The sequence below is a fragment of the Mus pahari genome, chromosome 4 (assembly GCF_900095145.1).
Source record: "Mus pahari chromosome 4, PAHARI_EIJ_v1.1, whole genome shotgun sequence".
NCBI lineage: Eukaryota > Metazoa > Chordata > Mammalia > Rodentia > Muridae > Mus > Mus pahari.
This window is the reverse complement of record NC_034593.1, coordinates 103850870-103859714: the sequence shown is the minus strand read 5'-3', so window position 1 is coordinate 103859714 and position 8845 is coordinate 103850870. Positions and strand designations below refer to the sequence as shown.

At 35.5% G+C, this 8845-nt stretch overlaps 1 protein-coding gene across 2 annotated transcripts in view; it reads right to left on the bottom strand.

The window, feature by feature from the left end:
- Nucleotides 1-8845, bottom strand: part of Olfm3 (olfactomedin 3) — a 225476-nt gene that overhangs the window by 16035 nt on the left and 200596 nt on the right. The gene's annotated exons all lie outside the window — the stretch shown is intronic.

The window sequence follows — 8845 nt, the reverse complement described above, 5'->3', positions numbered from 1 at the left end:
AAAAACTATTCTCAACAATAAAAGAACCTCTGGGGGAATCACCATGCCTGACCTCAAGCTGTACTACAGAGCAAGTGTGATAAAAACTGCATGGCACTGGTACAGTGACAGACAGGTAGATCATTGGAACAGAATTGAAAACCCAGAAATGATCCCACAAACCTATGGTTACCTGATCTTTGACGAAGGAGCTAAAATCATCCAGTGGAAAAAAGACAGCATTTTCAACAAATGGTGCTGGCACAACTGGCTGTTAGTATGCAGAAGAATGAGAATTGATCCATTCTTATCTCCTTGTACAAAGCTCAAGTCTAAGTGGATCAAAGAACTCCACATAAAACCAGAGACACTGAAATATATAGAGGAAAAAGTGGGGAAAAGCCTTGAAGAAATGAGTACAGGGGAAAAATTCCTTAACAGAACAGCAATGGCCTGTGCTATAAGATCAAGAATCAACAAATGGGACCTCAAAAACTGCAAAGCTTCTCTAAGGCAAAAGATACTGTCAACAAAGGCCACCAACAGATTGAGAAAGGATTTTTACCAATCCTAAATCTGATAGGAGACTATATCCAATGTATACAAAGAACTCAAGAAGCTGAACNCCAAAAATTCAAATAACCCCATTAAAAATGGGGTACAGAGCTAAACAAAGAATTCTCAGCTGAGGAGTACTGAGAAGTACTTGAAGCACTTGAAAAAATGTTCAACATCCTTAATCATCAGGTAAATGCAAATCAAAACAACCCTGAGATTCCACCTCACACCAGTCAGAATGGCTAAGATAAAAAATTCAGGGGACAGCAGATGCTGGCGATGATGTGGAGAAAGAGGAATACTCTTCCATTGCTGGTGGGGTTGCAAGCTTGTACAACCACTCTGGAAATCAGTCTGGCGGTTCCNCAGAAAACTGGACATTGTACTAGCGGCAGATCCAGCAATACCTCTTCTGGGTATTGCTGGGTACCGAGAAGATGTTCCAACTTGTAATAAGGACACATGCTCCACTATGTTCGTAGCTGCCCTATTTATAATAGCCAGAAGCTGGAAAGAACCCAGATGTCCCTCAACAGAGGAATGGATACAGAAAATGTGGTACATCTACACAATGGAGTACTACTCAGCTATTAAAAACAATGAATTTATGAAATTCTTGGGCAAATGGATGTATCTGAGGATATCATTCTGAGTGAGGTAACCCAATCACAAAAGAACTCACTCGATATGCACTCACTGATAAGTGGATATTAGCCCAGAAACCTAAATACCCAAGATACAATCTCCAAAACACAAGAAAATCAAGAATAAGGAAGACCAACACTTGGATAGTTCATTCCTCCCTGAAATAGGGAATAAAATACCCATGAAAGAAGTTGCAGAGACAAAGTTTGGAGCTAAGAGGAAAGGATGGACCATCCATAGACTTCCCCACCTGGGGTCCATCCCATAATCAGCCACCTAACGCAGACACTATTGCATAAGCCAGCAAGATTTTGCTGAAAGGACACTTATATAGCTATCTCTGTGAGGCTATGCCAATACCTGGCAAATATAGAAGTGGATGCCCACAGTCATCTATAGGATAGAACACAGAGACCCCTATGGAGGAGCTAGAGAAATTACCCAAGGAACTGAAGGGGTCTGCAACCCTATAGGTGGAACAACAATATGAACTAATCAGTACCCACAGAGCTTGTGTCTCTTGCTGCATATATAGCAGAAGATGGCCTAGTCAGCCATCATTGGGAAGAGATGCCCCTTGGTCTTGCAAACTTTATATGCCCCATACAGGGGAACACCAGGGCCAAGAAGTGGGAGTGGGTGGGCAGGGGAGCAAGGTGCGGGGAGGGTATACGGGACATTTGGGATAGCATTTGAAATGTAAATGAAGAAAATATCTAATAAAAGAAGTTTAAAAAAAAAAAGAAATTGAGTTTTGCCATAATCTTGCAACTGAGTTAACATGTTTTAACATCTTTAAAACTATATATGTACCCATACCCATGGCAGAGAGAGACACAGAGACAGAGACAGAGACAGAGAGAAAGTAGATGGGAAGTTCAGGGTAACCTAGAAAAGAAATATCAACTCTTATTATTGAAGGCAACATGTGAGTATGTCATGGTAACACCTACTTGCAGTTTTGAGTTCTTTTCTGAGTCAGTAAAGATTTCCCTATAAACTCTGTTAAAAATAAATTAAAACAGGAGATTTCTCATTATTTTCTTATACCATACTTTCTGTGCTATATAGTACAAAGACCCTTGTTAGGAACAGATGAAAGGCAAATGGAAAGAAGTAAAGAATTTAAATTTGGCTTCACTCTTGTTCTAAATTATCCCAAGAGGAAGAATCTGTTTCTTTAACAAGGCATCACTGAACCAAGTAAAATAGTTTGTCATAAGACTGTATACTGACCTGTGATGCATCCCATCTTGATGGCTAACAAGACACTTTCAAAAAATAGCTGTGGTATTTAGTACAAAAAAGTCATTGCGATTATGACACATGTAGAAAGCGACAAATCATAGTTTGAATGGGAGTTGCTTTAAGAATCATGATAAACCAAATGGCAGCCACAGGCATGCCTTTTTTAGGAAAAATAAGGAGGGATGGAGAGGGGCAGGGAAGCATGAGCTCATTAAACTTATGTCTCTGCTGTCATTTACTAAAGTCAAGTATATATCTAGGAACCATGTGGTAGAGAGGGAACAATGAAAGGTTTTAAAGATTGAAATGAGATAAATAAAATCCACAAGTAGATAGTAATTGAATTTACTTAGTATCTGTAAGTAACCATGCCTCCACTTACCCTTTAATGTGTATGTGTATTAATTAAAATCAGACACAGAAACAAAAATTCTTCCTGTGTACTTAGGTGTGCTAGTGTAGCCAGTATCAAGTCTGGTTTCTCATACATGTCACATGCTAGAATCATTATATAATGCAATAATGCACTTACTTTCTGGAGAGGTGTGTCTATAGTCTGACATTTTTTTTTGTTTTTTGTTTTTTGTTGTTTTTATGTTTTTCTGCTAAGTGTACATTGAATTGATTCCGGGTCAAGAAGCTTTTATATGATAAGGGAGACAAAGTGTTGTCTGTGGTCATGGCCCACCCAACCAGTAGATAGATAGATAGATAGATAGATAGATAGATAGATAGATAGATAGATAGATAGATAGATGATAAGTAGGTAGATAGATAGATAGATAGATAGATAGATAGATAGATAGATAGATAGATAGATAGATAGATGATAGGTGATAGGTGATAGACAGGTAGATAGATAACAAGTCCCCACTGTGGTCGTGTGGCAGTCATCACTCTACTGTTACTGTCAGGTGGGCATCCCCTGGAAGCAAACAACACTAGACAATCTTTCAGTGTTGATTACTTCCCAGGAGAAACTTCCTTTGAAATTGGTCATTGATTTCCAAGACTGAAATTTATCTTGTCAAATAAAGTCAGTAGAATTAAATCTGCAGGAATTTATGAAACTGGCTGCTTTCCCAGTTATAATTTTATGGGCTTTCGTATCAATAAAATATAGGCATCTTCACAGTTTAAAGGAACAGAGACATTGAAAAAAGTGAGACAAAACAATAAGTGATTTTTGTTCCATGACTTTCCCAAGCCAGCTTTTGTTCAAATGAATCATTGTCTTTACTCTCACTTTCTAGAGGACAAGGGAAGCCAGTCAGGAAAGATAATTTCCCCAAAATGCCTGGAAGACAAATGTTCTCATAAAGGTGCATGAAGACAGAAGGAGGTGGAGTCTTGCTTCACTGACTTCCCTTGCCACCTGCCTCTGTCTATAGTGAGACCTATGGAAATGTCAGCATGGATAGTTTATAAAGAATAGTTTATAAGAAAGTGATCATTTTATTTCTCTGATGAATTTTGTACATTCATTTTCTATTGCAGTTATCACCTATCACCTTTTGAGGAAAAGGTACAATTTAGGACGCAGCCTGAGGAATTTGTTTAGATCATTGATGCATAACACACATATGTTCTCTTTTCTTTTATCTTTTAGCATATGAATGTGCTTTACTATAGTTTAGTCTAAGAGCTACCTTTGGATCTTTAGGCCAAACCCATGCATATAACTTAGGGCAGGGACTATTTCTATAGACAGAAAATTATTTCTTTCTTCTTAAAGGCTATGGGAAATTCATGTTGTAAGAAATACACATGATTATATTTATAGCCTGTTAAAATTCTTCTGGGAATTTTATTTCAGCCATACTTTGGGAGAACTATAAAGTATACTTATATCATTTAAATTTTATCTTTGTTTGTAGACTTGCTGATTATGCTGCTAAGGGTTGGGCTAGCTACAATGAGCTTCCACTGGAGATGAGAAAAAATACGTGTGTGTATAATAACTCATCTTTTCTCAGAAAATACACTTTTACCTTATTAGTTGTTTAAGGAAGCACTCCAACTCATACACTTACTTTTCAAATATAAATTCAGTTAGAAATATATCTTAAAGTAAAAGTATATTTAAACCTAAAACTGAATAGACAGTAGTGTAATGAAATCCATGATAAAGTAGAAATTAATTTGTACTTTCTTTTGGAAATATATGTTGTGTGATTTAAGTATAGTCACAAGTTAAGAGTATATAAATATACTAAAGATTAATGATAATCAATTTATAGTAAAGTTTCTTAATTACTAAAAACCTTGGCTAAAATTTTCAGTTCAAAAGCTCTAGAAGAATCGATCTCCAGTGCATGGTATGTGTATGACAGATTCTGGCAAATGATTTCAAACGATTTATTGGGGTGTGCTTCAACTTTATCTAGAGACATATTCTCAAATTTTTCTACATTAGATTTCTTATTAAAATCTTATTTTTCTACTGCAGTGAGCCAGAGCTTAACTTTTCTTTAATTTTCACAGTCTCTTGAGATTTTTGGTGTCTTTCCCTTTAAATGTTACATAGAACAAACTATTAGGTATTTTACAGTGAAATACTGAAATTGCCATTGTGGAAAGAAAAAGTCAATAACAACACAATATAAAAACAGGTGAGAACCATCATAGTGTTTTTTATAATCTGCCTTTCTTCAAATGCTCTCTGAGTTGTGATAGACACAAACATACACACACACACACACACACAAACATACACACACACCATGCATATATACATACCATATTGTCATATGAGTTGAAAAAATAAATTATTTTAATGATAAAATTCTCTCTTCAAGTCTTTGCAGAAACTGGTTTTCCCCAGTGTGTTTGAGATATGCTGTGTGTATATCCAAGACTGGATATACCACTATAACAAAAGAAGTCGTGTGTGGGAACAATATCTAATTTTCAATTAAAACAGACTTGGACTTGCTATAAACCTTATAGTCTATAGAAGTTTACGAATTTGCCCATGTTTTAATTAAATCACCAATACTAATGCCTAACCCAGAGTTCTTTCTGGGATTAAAACAAATGTATTAAACAGCTGGCATACTATTTGTCAAAGCAGTAGATACGCTGCCTTGCTGCAAACTCCTATTTAAATGCTTGCTTACAGATGAGCTGGTTTATACAGAGAGAGAGCTTCTTATAAAGGGCTAGCACATATCTTGGAGTCAAAATATCTGTTGAGTATATAAACATAGCTACTGGCACTTAGAAAAAATTGTTTTCCACTGTAAGAAGCAAACCCTCCATATATAGCATACTAAGAGGGTCTCAACGCTTTGACCTTGAATCGCTCCTTCAGTAAAAGGGTCTATTCCTTCACTCACTAGAGGGCACCAAATCATTGCCCTAATATAAAAACATCACAAGGGAATATGTTGGGGTGGGGGCCTGGCAGGCTGAAAAGCCTGGTTATAATCGCCTTTAAATATCTGTTGGTGATCTCAAGGGGTGTGTAAGAGTTTTAACCACGCTTTCTCGGGCAGATTCTCACATGCATACAATTATATTCTGTGTGCCAAGAAATCTGATATGATTTAATTAAGCACGAGGGACTTTATTCTATTCAGTCCCTCTGAGGAGAGAGTGAAATACTTCAGAAAAAAAAAAATCATTGTACTTCACTCAGGACACCAGGGTGCATCGCTGTGGAAGCATTTGTCTAATTTCTACTCTCTCCAAACCTTTAATTCTTTAGTAGAAATAAACTGAATAGTGCCTTAATGGCCTGTAGGACTTTGCAATTCCCTGTGGGCCTTGTTTACTGATTGGGCGGGTCCTTGAATGAAAGGAGGCTGGTATAGTTTTTAATCTTCAGATTTATGTGATGTATGCATGACATTTAGTTTCAAACTAACTCCTCTGGGGGGTAGAAAATTGAGGGAAATGTATTCACAATTATTGCAATTTTATTCTGAATGCCTAGTTCACTTCTACCCTCTGCTAACCAGCTGTGTGTTGAGTGGCTTTTGTGAAGAGGGTAGATGCTATTGAGGAAGTGAATCTGCTTGCTTGTTATACTATACTGTCGGCTCCCTCTCCCCCCTCTCTGTGTCTGAGCATTATAGTAAGCTGATTTTAGATCCATTGGCATATTGAACTCGTGATATTAACCCTCTATCCTTTGTGTTAATGGACACATTATTAATTAATTATTGTTTTTATTCTGTTCCAATATCCTATGATTTGATGTTTTTATTTGTCTATTTTGTTTGTTTTGTTAGTGTGTGTGTGTGTGTGTGTGTGTGTGTGTGTGTGTGTGTATACACTTTTAGTCTCAGCACTTAGATTGAGGCACGAAGATCATTGCAAACTTATGACCAGCCTGAACTGCATGGAAACTTAAAACAAGAGTGGGCTACATAGCAAGACTATATAAAAAAAATCCAACCTAATAAATAAATAAGTTTAAAAAAAAAAAGAAAAAGCACATGGCAGAATTCATGTATTATTTTCAATAAGTACACATCATGAAACACATTGTCAATAAATTATTCTTGTGGAATATTAAAATATAGTCATTAAATAGCAAATGATATTTAGAAAAATTATCTTCCACATGTTCTGTTTCTCTCTGTCCACACATATATATCCATCTATTATCTACCCATGCATATGCTTTTACCATATACGTATATCTTTATCTCTCTCTCATCGGTCATTTATCTATCTGCATATCTATGTATCATCTATTTGTCTATTATCTATTTACATCTATCTACCTATTATCTAAATATACATCTATATATCTATCTATCATCTATCTATCTATCTATCTATCTATCTATCTATTATATCTATCATCTATATATATATCATCAATTATCTATCATCTAAACTTACATTCCTTGTATTGTATAGATTTTCTGTTTGAATTTTTTCTGTTTAAAGATGTTCACTAAGTGGCTGATTGACTTAAGTGAAACAAAGGACAGAATCAGATTTTTTTTTCCAGACAAAAAGTCAGATTATTATTTTTTTCTGTAAAATTGGTCTCTATGCTGAGTGATAAGGAGAGAATGACTGCTGGCGTTGGAGAGAGTTTGTGAAGGAGTAGAATTACAGTTTGCTCCTTATTTTCATGAGTTTCACATCTTCAACTTAATAAGCAGGAAAGAAAAGTATTTGGAAAACAATTTCATCTGTAGAAAGCATGTATAGACTAATTTTCTTGTCATTTTTACCTAAGCCATATTTATATTAAATTCAAACACCATTGGGTTTATAAAGAATCTAGAAACTACAGAAAGCATATAGGAAGAAATGCATAAACTATATACTATTCTATATAAAAAGGATTTCACAATTGTAAACCTAGGTATTTGTGAGGACTCTGGAGACAGTCCCTCACAGATACTAAGGTATTGCTCCATATTCAGTGTTTAAAGGTACATATCAGCTAAAGCAAACAGCAAACATCTTATTAAATAAGAAAGATGAATAATGATGTTATTATTTGATATGTTTAGTCTGATATGATAGTTATATATGATTGCTGAAGTACATGCATTAGAGTACTGAATTCAACAAGCACAACAGCCTGGAATTAATACAGGGATATAAAGAGGATTAGGAAGAACTGGGAGAGAGAAAATTTGGATCAGAATATATAGCATGAAAACAAATATTTTTCAATTAAAGAAGAGCTGACGATTTCTACACATTCATGAAACCTTTCCATTCACTCTATTTCCTCTAATTAACCTTCTGTGATTCCTATGGGAAAATTGAGATGATTAAAGTGAAGCCTCTGATATGGGAATTCCTCACTTAATTGGTTCTGTATTTTGGTGGTTGTGGTAACTCACTTAAAGCAATATTTTATATTTGGCTTATTTTTAATCATCTGAGTTACATTTTAAATGGTGTCCAAAATGTTTTTTGTAACCATATATGTTTTATTTTAAACTTTTGCACTTATCCACTAAAGCCTGGCTTGCTGCAAATAATCAATTTTAAGTATACTATGCTTCTTACCTTTTAATTATTCAAGAAATGATTTTATTTATTTTTGAGAACATTGTCTTTGAGTTTGAGTCCTGGTCATCTTATTTACTAAACAAACAAACAACTAAACAACTAAAACAACCAACCAACTTACCAACCAACCAATCAACCAAACAAACAGAAAACCCACCTAAACCAAAACCAAAACATAGCAGCAACAACAACAACAACAAGAAATGGAGGAAAGCTTTTTCTCCCCCAGCCAAACAAGGATGGTTGTATCATATTCAGAAAAAGGCAAACTCCACCCAGTTCTGTAGCTAACACACTTGCCTATATCCAGAGCACTAGTATTGGAAGCCACAGAGCATTGAGATGGCAGAAACTTAAACAAAAGTTCTCAGCCATGCTCACGGGTCTAAGAGACACTTGGCCCTGTAGTTCAGGCCTGACTCTC